A 15975-nucleotide genomic window follows, 5' to 3' on the forward strand; every position below is an offset into this window, starting at 1 on the left:
CCTCACTTGAATGAGCTCATCTTGTCATAGCATTCCAACCTCCGGATGCCAAGTATAACGTGTTAAGAGCAAGCAGAGCTTAGTCTTTCAACAAGTCTGTCATAACTACCAAAAATGGCACATTACATATAAGCAAGATAGCAAGTGCCTTGCAGTATGAAGTCATTTAGATGTTTTGTGCCAACGGTATCTCATTAACAGATACTATGATGCAGTATTACATTGGTCTCAGCTGTGCAGTAACATTACATTGAGATTGTAGATTGAGTTTTTTTAAGTGTATGCATATCAATCATTTTCATAGCAAAACCCATTTTTTGTCAAACTGGTAATAGTTGTTGTTTCTGCTAAGGGTTCTTCTAGACAAGTTGCAGAATCCTTTAACTCAAAATTTAGAAGGGAGAATATGCACTTTAAGTGAGCAAAATGCTGAAAAAATATTCCATCATTTTTACATATGATAAAATTATGAATGTGTGTGTTTTTTTTGGGTTTTTTTTAATAAATGGAACATCTTCCTGGTCCCCACACTGAAGATGCAGTCTGTCCTTTTTGTTACCGTACTTTTTTATCTCTTGTATTTGTGGAACTGCAGTGCTACCAATGATACTTAGAAATACTTTTTATGGGTGATAAAGGAGTCCTGCTATACTGTGGAGCTTTCTCAAATCGACTGTCATTATGACTTTGCTAAATGGCCAGAAGCTAGTTTTAAACACGTAGGAATGAGTTGAGGTACAGCATGGCTGTTTGTAAAATGTTGTTAAATAAGCCCCACTTAATCAATATTAGGCAGATATGCACAAAAGGTGTTTGTAGTTTTACTGTATTGTGACTAAAGTATTATTGGTATGCTGAACTCAATTCAAATAATTGGTTAAATTCATATTTGGGGGCTATTTTACCAACCAATGGTTGGAGATATATACCGTATATGTTTTAGATATCCCTGCCACACAGCCAGGTGGATGACACCACTTACAGTAAAAGAAGAACTTCAGGAAAACTTTTTATTAACCCTTGCAGTAGGGCTACCCCTGCACTGCAAGGGTTAAATGCTCACTTTTGTCTAGGTTCAAAAATAACAAAGTTATACTCGCCCAAAGCTCCAAGCAGGCCAGCTGTCGCAGTGCTCCTTCCAGCCCGTCTCTCCCTATGCCGCAGCTTTGGAATCCTCCTCGGCATCTTCACGTCCATTCACTCTGTATAGACGTGTTGGTTTACGGGACCGTAGACTGCTGCAGAGTGGGGGAAAGAGGCTGGAAGGACCGGCCTAAGAACAAGCCAGCCAAGAACATCCGGGTAGTATATGTTGTTTTTTTTAACCTAGATAAAAATGAGCAGTGCAGGGGTAGTCCCACTGCAAGGGTTGATAAAAATTTGTCCTGGAGTTCTTCTTTACGTAATACAGTGGTGTCTTCTCTCCACTAGAAGCCTCCTGACTAGACCGCATAAGAGCAGCAGCAGACTGATGAGGTCAGCTCTCCTACACTCGGCAAACACTTTTACATGCAGCACACCCGATTGACTTCCAGTCCTGTCCTTCCCTTTCCCACTGCTGCTGTATAGGGCATTGCTAGAGGGTGATCCCAAGTGAAAATATGGTACTAACACTAGTGGTATTAAAAAAATATTACTCTGTACCAGCTGCAGTCTGTTGTATTTAATATTTGCCTGAAGTTGAGTTTAATGGAGAGAATTTTACAAGTCGTGAACCATAGTGCACTATAGTTGCACCTTGGTGCAGGAGATCTAGTGGGATAGAAAAATGTCTGATATTCTACAACTATCTTCTAGTAAAGCAGAGAAAGGATTCTGCATCATGTGGTATGGACTTTAATAAGTAATTGGGATATTCCCCGACAGGCACTACATAATGAATGTGCATGTTCGATTAATAGGATTGGGTACGTGTCTAATCAAATCTCTTCGAATGGCTACCATCATTACTATTCTAAAATAGGAACACGCTTTCCCTGCCCAATACATTTGTGTGAAGACATTTTTTGAAGAAGTTGTATATGTGATTTTTATAAGAGATTCTCATTCTCTTCAGAGAGAACTGGAATAAACTGTGCTTTATTTTGTGCTCTGCAATGAGATGTTCTGTATTGTTACATAGGGGAAGGATGGCTGTAAAAGGTCCATGCCCTAGTTACATGTTTGCTCTGTTACATAACACTACAGGCCTGCGCTGTAGGCCTTAGAGGGATTTGCCGGGAAGAATCCTTTCCACCTTCACTTGGCAATGGTTGATGCAACTATATCATGGAGTTCAAGTGTAAATTACTACAATAACTGAACTGAATACCAGTTCTTATCCAGCTTTAGACAAATGTGGGTGATGCAATAGGAGTGACCTCCTCCATGTTATTAATAACTAATAAGGTTCGGTTATTTCCTTCTGCTGTAATGCTAAGGTAACCTGGTAGCCAAGGGGCAGTGGAGTTTCTTCATTGGACTTTTTCATAATAATCATAATCAGTGGTGCACTTTTTTTATTATCTTGCATCTTGATGTTAAACTGGTTGATGCTTATTGCATTGAGATGCAATGAGCTCTTGCTAATCCTTTTTGTTCAGCTTTACACAAACCAATGCTCATCTTCCAGTAAGTGACACTCTGCAAAAAAAAACTTTAATACCTGGATTAGTCAGGTTTGGGTAAAATGTGGGTTATTTTAGGTATAATTGAGGTGTGCCTGGCATTGTAGTGACTTGCTTTATTTTTGTTAAATATATATTGATGAAGGAGATATGAACTGGTGTGTTAAATGAATCAAGCTGTTGTGTTTTATCTACCTCTTAGATCTTAGTGTCATGTAGAATCTGTTTTATGCAATCGCACCCTGCCCACTATTGCTCTTTAATCCGCAAAGTGAGATTGTTCCAGTTGATCCATTACAGATGGTCGGTACCAGATTTAAAAAAAACTGTCTTTGATCTTGGTGGGGGTGTCTGAACCAGGCAACACTTGGTTTTTCAGCTTAGTTTGCAGCTTCCGTTGTCTACTGAAATTAAGTTCTTCAAACATTTCGATATCCGGGGTAAGTAATACAGCATTTAAGCTTAACTGAAAAGCCAATCCCAGTGTTTTGGGATGGATCTCCCAATGAGGTCTAAAAATGCTGTACAGACTTAACAGAACCAACCTTTATCTCATGCCATCAATAATGGGAAGCCTTTTTGGATGGAGTTAAAATTTAAATGTACTGACATTTGAGTAAGGTCCATGACTTTTACGAGTATAGTGAACACTATTTGAACCCTCAGTATTACTATATGGCCATATGTTAATATGAAGGACTATTGTACCATTTACTAAGGCCATTTTAGACAAAACAGGCCCAACATGGCTAGTTAAGCTATGTTTTTGGGGCAATTATTTTTATGCAATTCATCTGTCAGAACTGGAATGTGATGGTTAGATGAATAATGAATACATACTTTTTTTTCTCCCACAACACCACTTTAAGACCTATACTATGTATTTGCCTGTACGTCCAAAGCTCACTTAGATCCATTAACTGGATAGTTGAACCAAATCTGTTAAATACTCCAGCTTAATTTGCTGAAGCTTTTGTCAGAGACTTGTTAACCAAGTAACCAAGATTGTGGCTAGTTGAGAAGGTTCTGCAAAATTTGTGAGCCAGTCAGGTCAATTTCAGAGCTAATAGACAGTTCTACAGAAACGTGGAACATTTACATCTTCTTAAAGTGACAGAAAAGCCTGCTGAAAAATGTAAGTGCTGTGCTACTGTTACTTTTATAGTAGCTCTTGTGTTATGTCTAACTGGATAAATCTAATCATCCTGAGAATTGGTATATCCATTGCAGAAGAGAGGATGGTGCACATAATGACCACATACATATGTGGTAATTCTACAACCAGATCTTTGCCATGTGATAGATCATTTTAGACATTTTATAGCAATAATTGCTGATGCAAAGGTGGACTAATTAAACTAGCCAAGTCTGAAATAATGGGACTTGAGGTAATCCTGTCTCCACAGGGTAATTTCTAAACACAAGGCAGGCTTTTAAAGAACAATAAAAGCCAGTACATAATACATAATTATCATAAACTGGTGTAAGCAAAACCATTCATAGATTAGCAGAAATAGCAGAAAGTTTCATTAGATAATTAGAAAATATCAAATAAAGGAGGCACAGTGGGGAGCGAGATTAACAGCCTGTGTGGATGGGCTTTGGGCTTGTGTCAATGGGCAAATGAAGCCTACTTTTGACTTAAGCTGAGATGTTTAAAATTCATTACAAGTGGTCTTGACTTGCTTTTTACCTGCTTTGATATGTTTTTGTATTCCCAGTGCATGAAGGCAAAATTGGTTCTGACGCAAATAAAAGCCTGCTCATACAGGCCCTTAAACAGCTGACTCATGTCTCTTAATCTTATAGGAAATAATTGTGGTGTTGGTAAAACCTTTTAGCTTTTAAGGGCATCTAACGCAGATCAATTGGCTGCACAGACATTTGAATGACATAAATTTAATCTCTCCATTTCATTATTACATTGAAAACATTTACTTGCTGAGTTATATATGTTTTAGTACCCGATTTGCATTTTTCATTTGAAGTTTGGGGGACCTTCAGTTAAAGGTGACTCAACTGTCTGCTATAGAGAATGGGTACACAATCTATAGATCAGTGGTCAGCAAACTCCAGCTGTGGTGCAACTAAAAATCCCATTAGGCATTGCCAAGACTGACAGCCACAGGCATGACTCTCGGAGGCAGATGCATGATAGAATTTGTAGTTTCAGCCCTGGTTCAGATGCTGGTATAGATGCTGTTTATGACATCTGCCCTAATAGTCAATATTATTCCATGGGTTATATTTAGGTTGATTTTATTTATTAGTTTATCATTTTATTGGCTGAAAACGATCGGAAGCAATCTCTATAACATACAATATGTTAATAGAATTCCGTGGTGATGTGTTTATTGTTTTTATACGACAAATGAAGGGAAGAATAATCAGGGTTTGGGGGGAAAGAGTAGAGCTTTGTGCAATTTTGTCTGTTGATTTTTCTGTTTCTGAGTTTTGTTTTTGTAAACTTTGAAATAAAAATCATTTTTAAAATGTTTTCCTTTCCAGACAATATTTATAAGAATGTATAACACCTTGTGTATTTAACGTGATGGGGTATGTTTTTTCCAAGTGTGTATTGTATATGCAATGATTTTCATTATTATTAGTAGTCATAGCTACTCCTGCAAACATTTGTGCATGGCACACGGGTCATTAGGACCAGTCCAGTAAGGCTGAGTCAGAGCTCCTTTCTTCCCGAACACATGATAAAAAGTCAACTGGAATCTAAAGGTAATTTCTTGGGAAACTTTACAAGTTCTATTGGAATGTTCAGACGTTTACATTGAACCCACAAAGTGTTCATCTATTTAAAAGATAAAACACGCTTAACCCTGACATTGCTCCGGTGTTCTAGTGATGAGTAAGGGCATTATTCACCTGCTATCATAAACCTGAGCATATAATGCAGTGTTTCTCAACCTTTTTCAGCCACGCCTTCCCAGTCTAAAATGTAATGCGTTTTAGAAGGGGAAACCACACAAAAGACAAAGTTGGGTTTTCCCCCTTCACATTGAAGTCCCTTCCAATCAGGAGCCTCCCCTAACAGAGCGCCCCCCCTTTTCACAAAAAAATCTTCCCCCTTTTCACATCTGAGTCCCTTCTGAGATTGTGGTGTGGCGAGAAAAAAGGCTTTCATCCAATTTTTGTTCATTGTGGTGGATTTGTATCCCAGTCGGAACTAAACCTGATCTCCGAGATAGGCAAACATGGTCTACCTACAATGTTGTTACTTGAATCTTCTTGTGCTTTATCTTTTCAGATCTGTGCAGTAATCCAGCATGAAGGTTTGCCTTTGCGAAGGAGCTTCCTGTAATAAAGATGGTCACTGCTGCTCTCATTCCTTGTGCAGGGTGACTGGTCCAGCTTGTAGTGAGTGGTGCCTGCTGGGTCCCTCCCACAGCTCTGCTCTCTACACCATGATATCCCCAATAATTTTACAAGGTAATATATGGGTTTGGTTGACGCAAAGTGGATTTATATCCTTTGTAGTTATTGACGAATATATTTCAAATGAAAGTTTGTGTGCCCAGAGTTCAGCTTTAATAAAATCATGTACATTAACACGTTTACATTAGTGTGTGTATGGGATTCCCATATGCCCATTTCTAGTTTACTATAATAATATAGATATGTCACCTGCTCTGAACACCCATACATTTTCCATCACTGTAAAGGAGCAAGTGTACTGTGCAGCTGACCACAGACATGCAAGAAGCGGTGGGTGGCCCATCTACCTGTGTTGTACAGATTAATATTTCCAAACCCAGTCTGTGAACTCCTCTTGAAATGAAAGTTATCTGGTGGTAGATGTCAATGTCTTTGCTCAGACTTGGCCATACATTATATGCACCAGAAAGAAAATATTGACGCCGCGCACACAGGAACATTTTTAAGGTTTCCCTAAGACTTTAGAACGCATGCAGGTATGATCCTACCACCCATAGGGCAATCAAGGCAATGCACTCTACAAACGTGTGAACTTGGCTCTGTCAAGCTTGCAAGCCATTCTTATGAAGAGTGGGGGAAGAGAGGAGTGGGAGTTGAAACTAGCCTATCTGTAGGGGATGATTTTTTCTCTTGACAACAAATGGCTGACCATTTGAGGCCACTAATGGACATGAAATTGATGCCTAACTTGGATTTTGGACAAAGTGCACTCTAATAAAAAATTGTTAAAAAAGCAACCACATAGACCAATTTATACCTAGCAAGAATAAGTAACATATGGGCAGGACAGTTTGCAAAATAATACAATAAAAGCATTTCCCTGCACACTAAGGGCCTGTTCATGGTATGTGTGGTGAATGGGCCAATGCCAGTCACTGCAGGGGGACATAGAAAACAGTTGTTTTCCATGTGCCCCATTCATACCACAAGGCTGATGTGATGTGTTTTTCTGCAGCGCCAAGTCATCATAGCACAGCACACTGCTGTTTGGAGACCTAGATGGATTGCCCAATAAACTTTAAAAAAAAACAAAAAAAAAGGCAACACTAATAGCAATCCGCATGCTAAAATGTAATGTTTTAGAGTACAGGCAGTGTAAATGAGCCCTAACCAGCGAGTCCACACAAAAATAAATAATCTAATCTGTTTTTGCATTAAAAAAACAGGTTTTTCTTGCCTACATTTTCAAACATTTGTAAAGTAATGCTGCCTTGCCATTGCACCAAGTGTGGTCCCTTGGAGAGTGTAGTCAACTCTAGCCTTTCTGAGCTTCCAGATTGAGACATCTAGGGAATTGAATGAACTGAGATCCGGTATGCCTTGGAGGTAACTCCTTCCTTCTTAAAAGGGCAGGGACACACTGGAAGCCCTACACTGCTCAATGTAGCTGAAGACATTTTGAAGGGAGTTTATCATAACTGGAGCAGACAAAATTTGGAGCAGCTGTGCATGACAACCAATTGGCTTCTCTCTTTCATTTTCAAATCTTGACTGAGCAAACTGAAGAGGGAAGCTGATAGGTTGCCATGCACAGCTGCTTTAGATTTTGCCTGCTCCCGTTTTGATAAATTCCCTTCATAATGTCTTTAGCTGCATTGAGCAGTGTAGGGCTTCCTGGTGTGTCCCTGCCCTTTTAAGAAGGAAATGCACAAATGCAAAACAAATAGTGAAGTGGCATACATATATGATGTATACCATGTACTACAGCAGCACTGACATTTACAAAGGAAAAAAAGCCATCTAAACTGCAGATAAATGACCTTCCCCTGCCAACTTTTTTGTAAAAAAAACATCATGGAACAACAACATCCCTCCACCTGCAAAAATACATACCAGAGCATTAAGGCTCTGTTCCTTTTGGTAGATTAACCCTCACTCCTCCAGACAGGAAATAATGGTAATTCTCTCCAGTGGGGAGAGAAGAAAACAAATACACATTTAGAGCAAAGAATGGTTGGAACTTCTGCCAAGCACCTTTCTTGTATGGGCGTCCCAGGAATAGAAAATGAAGGAAAATCCCCCTAGTGGGGTCACAGATATAAATAAAACTCTGACTAATTTTTAAATCTTGTTCACTCTCTCCAAAAAGTGAAAAAATGGTTTAATGATAATGACTACCACAATGTAATCACAGCATATCATGGATTGCATTTTAATGGAACCTATGTCAAGTCTTCCACCCTCCATATTTCCCAGCACATTGCACTATGGCTTAGGTCATTGTTCTGGATGCTAGTATAGGAAGCACATGCTGTACCCATTAAAATCATAGCTGATGTCACACATGATGCCACTGTTGGTGATACAAATATTAAAACAATTTAATTTTATAAGTTGCCTCAACTATTTAATAATTGCCTGGACATGTTTGTAAATCCAAATATCCATTAAAATGCAAACACTGAACATATCAAATAAAATGAGAATGCCAGCACTTTTGGAAACCCTATTTTCTTCTTGTTAGATGTCAGCGTAGGCGACCCAGCATGTACGGTTTAATAACTGTAAGCCAGCTCTTCAAGCCCATCAATACATGTGCCTCAGCGTCTTACACGGTTATTAAAAGGGCTTCATGGCATATTGGGGCCACAGGTATACCACACTGGTAAATCTCGTGGTCTCATGGTTCATTTACCTATTGTGACTGCCTCGCCTGCTATCGTATCAGTCCAGTCCTTCTGATGTCCGTAGTTCAACCAGCTTGCCATTTTCATGAATTTTCCATTTTGTCTCTGATTTTCATTGTTTCTTCACAGTTCTCCCGTCTCTTCCAACAGTTTTAAATTAAACTGAAGGTGTTTTACTTATTACTTAACCACTTTATCGCCAACACCTGTATTCTGCTTACATTTCATTTTCAACAACTTTGCCACTTACTATACTAAAGTAATACATACATTGTTTTCTTGGGACAGACAAAGCCTCCTTTTGGCATATTTTGTGCAACAAAACAGCTATTCGATTTATTATTTTACATTTTTTTCCCCTTGCTTATAATGACAGTAAAATTATGTTTGTCTTACAAAGCATGGTAAAGTTGTTTACAGATTAAATAAAGGTTATTTATTAAATTGATATTAAAGTCAAAATGTTTACACTAGTTCAAATGCTGATCAAATCACTTCCAATGGATGTTACGTCTTGATGTTTATACATTTTAGCTTCCTGCAGGATCAGCTGGTCCTCTGAGCACTGTCCCTGATATCCTGTTTTAGAGCCGCTCCTTTTCCTTGCAGAGTCCTATGGAGCCACCCTTGTGTGTGCTAGTAAGCTGTGTGTGTCTCCACAAACACACATGCAGAGCATGGATAACCACCCTGCTCCCTTCTCTTTCTTCTTCTTCCATCTTCCTTCCTTCTAGCTGTTAGATGGATGGCTGCTGGAGACTGTGCTCTGTCCCTTGTGATCTTGTACTGGACAGGAAGTTTAGGAAAGCCATCTGTTCCTTGTGATCTTGTACTGGGCAGGATGTTTAGGAAAGCCAAACAGAGAGATGGAGCCAGCTGTTTGGAAGCACCATGAAATGGGCAATAATTTAAAGAAATACTTTGCTGGGCAATGTATATTTGTTTGATCTGCATTCATTATTGGAGAAAAAAAAAGATGAATAGTTTAATGCCATGTTTAACATGTGAGCAAAACAAATAAACATTAGCAAAAAGTTGACATGTAATTGGTAAACATTTATTATTAAATCTGCAAAATAATAGTAGGGGGGAGATGAAGGAATTGGGGCTCATTAGAGGGAACTTTGCATTAAATAGGAACATTTTGTATTGAAAGGTTTTTTTCCACATGTGAGTTGACTGACTGAAATGTAGATCATATGTCCCCTTGAGCAGCACATAAAGGCCGGGACCTGGCTGTCAGGCTGAGAGGTAAAGAGAATCTTTGGAGTCGTAGCTACTTTGTTATAAGGCCCAGGTGGTCGACTGCTCAGTAGACCATATCAAGTCTATCGACCGTTCATGTCTGACAACTGGCTTTGGTGATTTTGCCAGTTATAGCAGTCATGGCAGGGGAGGAAGACCAAAGAGTACAAAGAGGTACGTACAAGGTAGTTAAGTTTGTCCCAAGGTCCGCAACTAGTAACACTAACTCGATGTCCATTCATGTGCCTCCATTGAAATCCAGTAGTTCTGTAGTAACGGACTTCTTCTGTTATGTTGGTGGGGATTTGGATATTTTGAGACTGACAATGTGACCCTTTACTGTACCATACTCCTGCAGCCATTTCTAAAATGCCCGGTGTTGACATTGCCATGCTACAGAAGTCTATATGTTCCCATCTATGTGGCTATGTTAAATAATTTGGCAATGCATGAACATTCAAAATGTTTGTGAAGCCCTTTCAGGGCCAAAACACACAGCTCATGAAAGACTGCAATCTAACTACCGCTGAGACCATGTTAAACAGCCACTCACCTCGTTTAACTAATCATAAACCTTGTCTATACCACTGGTAAGCAAGTCCCTGTTTTTTTCCTTATTTTTTTTTTAGCTTGTCTTCAAATAGGTATATTGATTGGTTTACTTCTATCACACAATTTTCCTTCTTTTTGTGCCGATCATCCATTTTTTTTCGTATGTTTTTCCCTTCGTTTTATTTTATTTTATATTGGCGCATGCGGAGAGAAATATCAACTATGGTACAAATAAGGAGGCTTTACGGAGCACAAATTTTGAAGAGTTACCTTGTAAAGGGGCTGTAATAGTGATGTCTAGCAGCTTTGTGTAATGTGTTTCCAGTCCATGACTGCCTCCGGAAGCTTCTTCCCAGTATCCAAAAACTGCTATAGCATGTTTCGCAGTTGATTTATATCCTGTAGCATACCTGCAGTCTCTGACCATGTCTTGCAGCATACATGTAGTCTCTGACCATCTCCTGTTGCATATCCGCATTGTCTTGACAGCTTTTTGATGAATTACATTAACTGAATATTATGTGCAGCCCTCTGGTGATGTCCGGGGCCGCACCTGAAGCCCCCTGTATCAGGAAAATTGATGAGCACTGGTTGATACTGAAGTATTATAATACAGAATGTTGCTGCATAACTAATGAAACACTTGGTCTATTTTTAAAAGTTTTCACACACAAACACAGTTTTTCATGTGGATCCAATTTACAAAATGTGTATATGTAAAGAAGAACTTTTTTTTTTTAGTTTTAAATGGAGTTTGGAAGGGTCATATCCTTCCATGTTATGTGTGCCCCACTGGGGAGATTTCTGTTTAGTTTTCAACCTGCAGCCACAACAGGAAATTAAAAGAAATCTCCCCAAATTGAATGGAATCCCCATCTTAAAGAGTTGTCACTGGAAGAGGTGTCCTCATTGGAGGACATTAGTAACCCCCTGCTCTGGTGATAACTCAAACTCTTCCCTACTCTAACGCCAAAAAAAACACAAAAAAACTTGCCTTTACATACATTTTAAATAAGCCGTGCCATTCTGAATGGGGTATTTATAGACAGGCCACACTTTGATAGTTATACTTAGTTAAGCTGCCTACAGATATTACAATCTGACTGCAAGAATCCTTTCATTTTATATTCAATTAGGTATAAAGTTTAGTGTAAGAGTGTTAGGGCAAGTCATTAGGTTGGTGACTTAGGTGAAAGCCATATGATTCTAGTCCGCCATACAAAGTAGACCACAGTCGTCTTCATCAAATGGGGCATGCTGCCAGTATTTTATACTACAATAAGCACATGACACATGGGGTTGAGATTGTACATAAGGCTCCATGGTTCAGCTGTACCTAGGGCCGCATGATGTCTAAATACAGCCAGTGTCCCAGAGTTATCTAAAAGCTTACCTATTTCAGATTCCTTCTTGTCGGTTGTAAGGTCTTTCTTTTTCCAGTGCGCAGGAATTAAAATATTTTCGACATATCTGAAGCATTGCTCACCCTATGGGAGAAAACAATGTGATGCAATGCCATGACTCTTGGCTCTTTTTGCTCTAACGTCTGTATTACACATCAGATAAAAGTGTAAATGGCCATCAAAGCCGATCCCCTTCACTTTTGGGTCAGCAGTGAAAAATGTGGAAGACTAAACAGTATAGATTCCTTTGTCATATTCTGGCATCCACAATGATAAAATCCAGCTGGAGTAGCTACAGTAGAGTATAAATGACGTGTGGTCATTTTGGCTCAATAACAGTATAGCCAAAACTGAGTGGTGTGTCTGCCCTTTTTTGCCTAAAGTCTGGTATTTCTCAGTCATTGAATATAAAAGCAGCTCATCCAGGCACCACTGCTGTGCATCAGGGCTCTTGTCAGTAATGTGCTGAACCTCCTTTGTATATATGTGTAAGATGCTGGAGCTGTATTACCAGTGTCACTACTAAGAAGTTTCTCCAAGCCACAATCACATTCAAACTCACCTGGAAATTTGAATCAGATTGGTGGTGAACCAAGTAGAGGGAAAATGAAAATATAATGGCATATCCGTCAGGATTCACCCTTCCACTGGACATGTGAGGAACTATCTGAATTATTTTTGCAGGCGATTTACCTGTGTATTGGGATTAAAGGGAACTGATTGGATTTTCTGTCTTTAGCACAGTTGCTGTGGTTGCAGATAGTATTAGGAACACACTTGTAGCCTGAAACTTCTCTTTAACAGCAACCGTTCACTGACTTGTTAAAATGTGGTTCTTCCAGCAGCTCTATAGAGTAGCATTTCTCATCCTTTTTTCACTCATGACACTCTTTTAAAAGCATGTAAAATCGGAGGCACCCCAGTCTAAAATGTCAAAAGTATACATGTATAAATGCAAAAAAAATGTGTAGCCTCTCAAAAATCCACACAAAAACACCAAAAATGGGAGGCTCCCCCTGACATCAGAGTTGCCTCTTCAAACCAGGAGCCCCTTTCACATCAGAATTACCCCTTTCACATGAGAGGATTCCTTTATGTGAGCAGTCCCCCTTTACATCAGAGTCCCCCTTCACATCAGGAGCCCGAGTTTCACATCAGAAGCCCACCCCCCCTTAACAAAAGAATCCCCCTTTCACATCAGCACCCCCTCTTTCACATTAGAACCCCCCCTTTCAAATCAGGAGCCCCCCCTTAACAGAATCCCCCTTTCAAATCAGAAGCCCCTCTTTCACATCAGGAGCCCCTCTTTCACATCAGGAGCCCCCTCTTTCACTTCAGAACCCCCTTTATATTAGAAGCCTCCCTTCACAAGTCTTCAGTCCCCTTTTCACATCAGAGTCCTACCAGCACAATAGGAGCTGCTGCAGGATGACAGACGATTTTATTTGAGTGTCACTAAGGATATTAAGGCTGGAGTGATATAGTGACATGTAAAAGAGTTGACTTGATTATTATAAATCAACTTATAGATTTGATACTTTTGTATTTATAAATTTGAGCGATATCTGAACTTCTACATTGTTTCCTTTTGCCTGCTGATTCATCTACATTTTAAACTGAAGCAAGTGCACAGTTAACAATTTTATATATTTACATATAACCACCCAACTCAGCGCTACAGATCTACAATACCCCCAAAAAATATAATACAATGTGCAATATCACTGCAGCCTTCAATTCAATATAGGCAAAATATGCAACTCAATATACAGTATTAATAAGAAAGGTGCTACGGATACAAAACAAGCGTTACATTAAATAAACACCACTGTGAAAGTCCATGTGACAAGGTGCATAATCAATGAAGATTAATCCATGCTATAGCTGTTCTAAAATTCTTCAAAAAGTTCAATCTCCACCATTAATCAAAGTCTTCCAGTGCTGTAACCAGCAGACTAGGACTCACCAAACAACAATGCCTCTCTTTTTACAGATTGGCAGACAGCGCTTATACAGATGACTTCCATCTAACATGGCTTCCGGTCCTGCCTCTCCTCAATGTTCAATTCCCCATGTGGTAAACAGAAAAGGAAGGACAAGAGGCTCCGATAGTGTAAAACCGTTATACTAACATGCACTTTATTTGTATAAAAAAACACATTCGCAAGAAGCTAAAACAATCCAGCATTCACAAAGTGTCTCAGCCTGTATAATGTATTGTGCCAGAAGGATCCTTAAACTGCAGTCTCAGCATCACGCGATATCCGCTGCGTCACCTCTGATACATCACTTCCAGCACCAACGCTGACGTCACTTCCAGTTGCCGCTCAACCAACGCCCCAACGTTTCAGCTATTCCGACTTTGTCAAGGGATTGTTCACTTCTCCTGCCTTCTCCAAACTCTTCACCCTATTGTACTTAACTCTGTAAATATGAATGAGAATAATCCACAAAGCAGGGACTATTGGTGGGATTTAAGGACAGGGTTTAGGAAGCACTGTTGTGATTAGGGATGCACGGATACCGGTTTTTCGGTTTTGAGTACGAGTAACGATATTTTTTTTTCTGGTACTCACCAATACCGATACAAGAAGTCCCATTAAAGAAGCCAGGCAGCGTGTAAAGACTTGCCACCTGGCTTCCCGATTAGCAGGGAAGCTGTCTCCATGCTTCTTGTCACTAGATGACGAGAAAGCATAGAGCCAGCTTTCTGGCAAATCAGGAAGCCATTTAATGACGCGGTGCCCGGCTTCCTGATTGGCTGGGAAGTTGGCTCCCATGTTCTCTCGCCACGATGTGACGAGAGAGCATGAAGCTGGCTTCACGACCAATCAGAATGCCAGCGCTGGGTTATTACACAGCGTCCAGCTTCCTGATTGGCCAGCTTCCTGACCAATCAGGAAGCCAGGCAACGAGTCATTACACGTTGCCCAGCTTCCTGAATGGCCGGGAAGCCGGCTCCATGCTCCCTCGTCACAAGTGATGAGGGAGCATGGAGCCGGCCAATCGGGCCAGGCATAGGAGCATTTGGGCAAGTATGAGTCCTCGGCCTTGGCACCAATACCGATACTAGTATTGGTGCATCCCTAGCTGTGATGTATTCATCCCTGCCATTAAAAGCTGGTTATACTAAGAATATGTTTGAGCTGGTGGTTTTGGTAAGTAGAACTCTGCGTGCACTAGGTCACATGCATTGTGCCTGGTCAACCAGGTGGAGCCACAGATTAATCTCTGGGTTCGCTCTTCCGCAGACTGTCATCCCTATGGATAGGATTCAGTGATGTACCTCCAGAGTTATTCTGGAAGGCAGTAACCTGCCATATGTTCCTGTCCCATTACAGGGTCTATCCAGGAGTATTGCCCATGGGGAAGTTGGTTCTGAATGTGGTACAAATAATTTATTATCTCAGAATTACCGTCCCTGGTTGTGTGATTTCTATATCCCATTGTATGCTGCCATGTAGGGTGTCAGGAAAACGGAAAATTGTATACTTACCTTTCGGTAATTTTCCTTTCCTGATGCCAGTACGAGGCAGCATACCCTACCATGGCTTTCACATTGAGTACTTGTCACGAGAATGGTGGCCTTGGGAGGTGGGCTTTTATAGTATAACTGGTCCTGTGATTGGACTGGGGGCGGAGCCATACCCATTGTATGTTGCCATGTACTGGCATCAGGAAAGGAAAATTACCGAAAGTTAAGTATACAATTTTCCGTTATATATACATACCAAAATTTTCTTGCGGACCACCAGTTGGCGACCGCTGCTCTAGATCAGGGGTATCCAAACTTCAGCCCTCCAGCTGTTGTAAAATTGTCACAGGGTGGTTGGGGGCAGTGCTGAAGCTAGGGGGTGCCCCGGGCGCCGCTGGCAGGGCCAGTGGCAGATTCGATGGGGGGGAAACAAACATTATTACTGGGCCGGGGCGGGCGGCACCGCTCCCTCCACCAGCACTGCCACTCCTGCAGGCACAACCGCACCTATGTATGTATGTTATTGTATATATACTGTATATATAAATATATTCTCGTGTGTGTCTGTGTATATGTATACACATATGAGAATATATTTATATATGAGGAAACAAAAA

Source organism: Nanorana parkeri, unplaced genomic scaffold (genome assembly GCF_000935625.1).
Source record: "Nanorana parkeri isolate BGI_ZX_2015 unplaced genomic scaffold, ASM93562v1 scaffold348, whole genome shotgun sequence".
NCBI lineage: Eukaryota > Metazoa > Chordata > Amphibia > Anura > Dicroglossidae > Nanorana > Nanorana parkeri.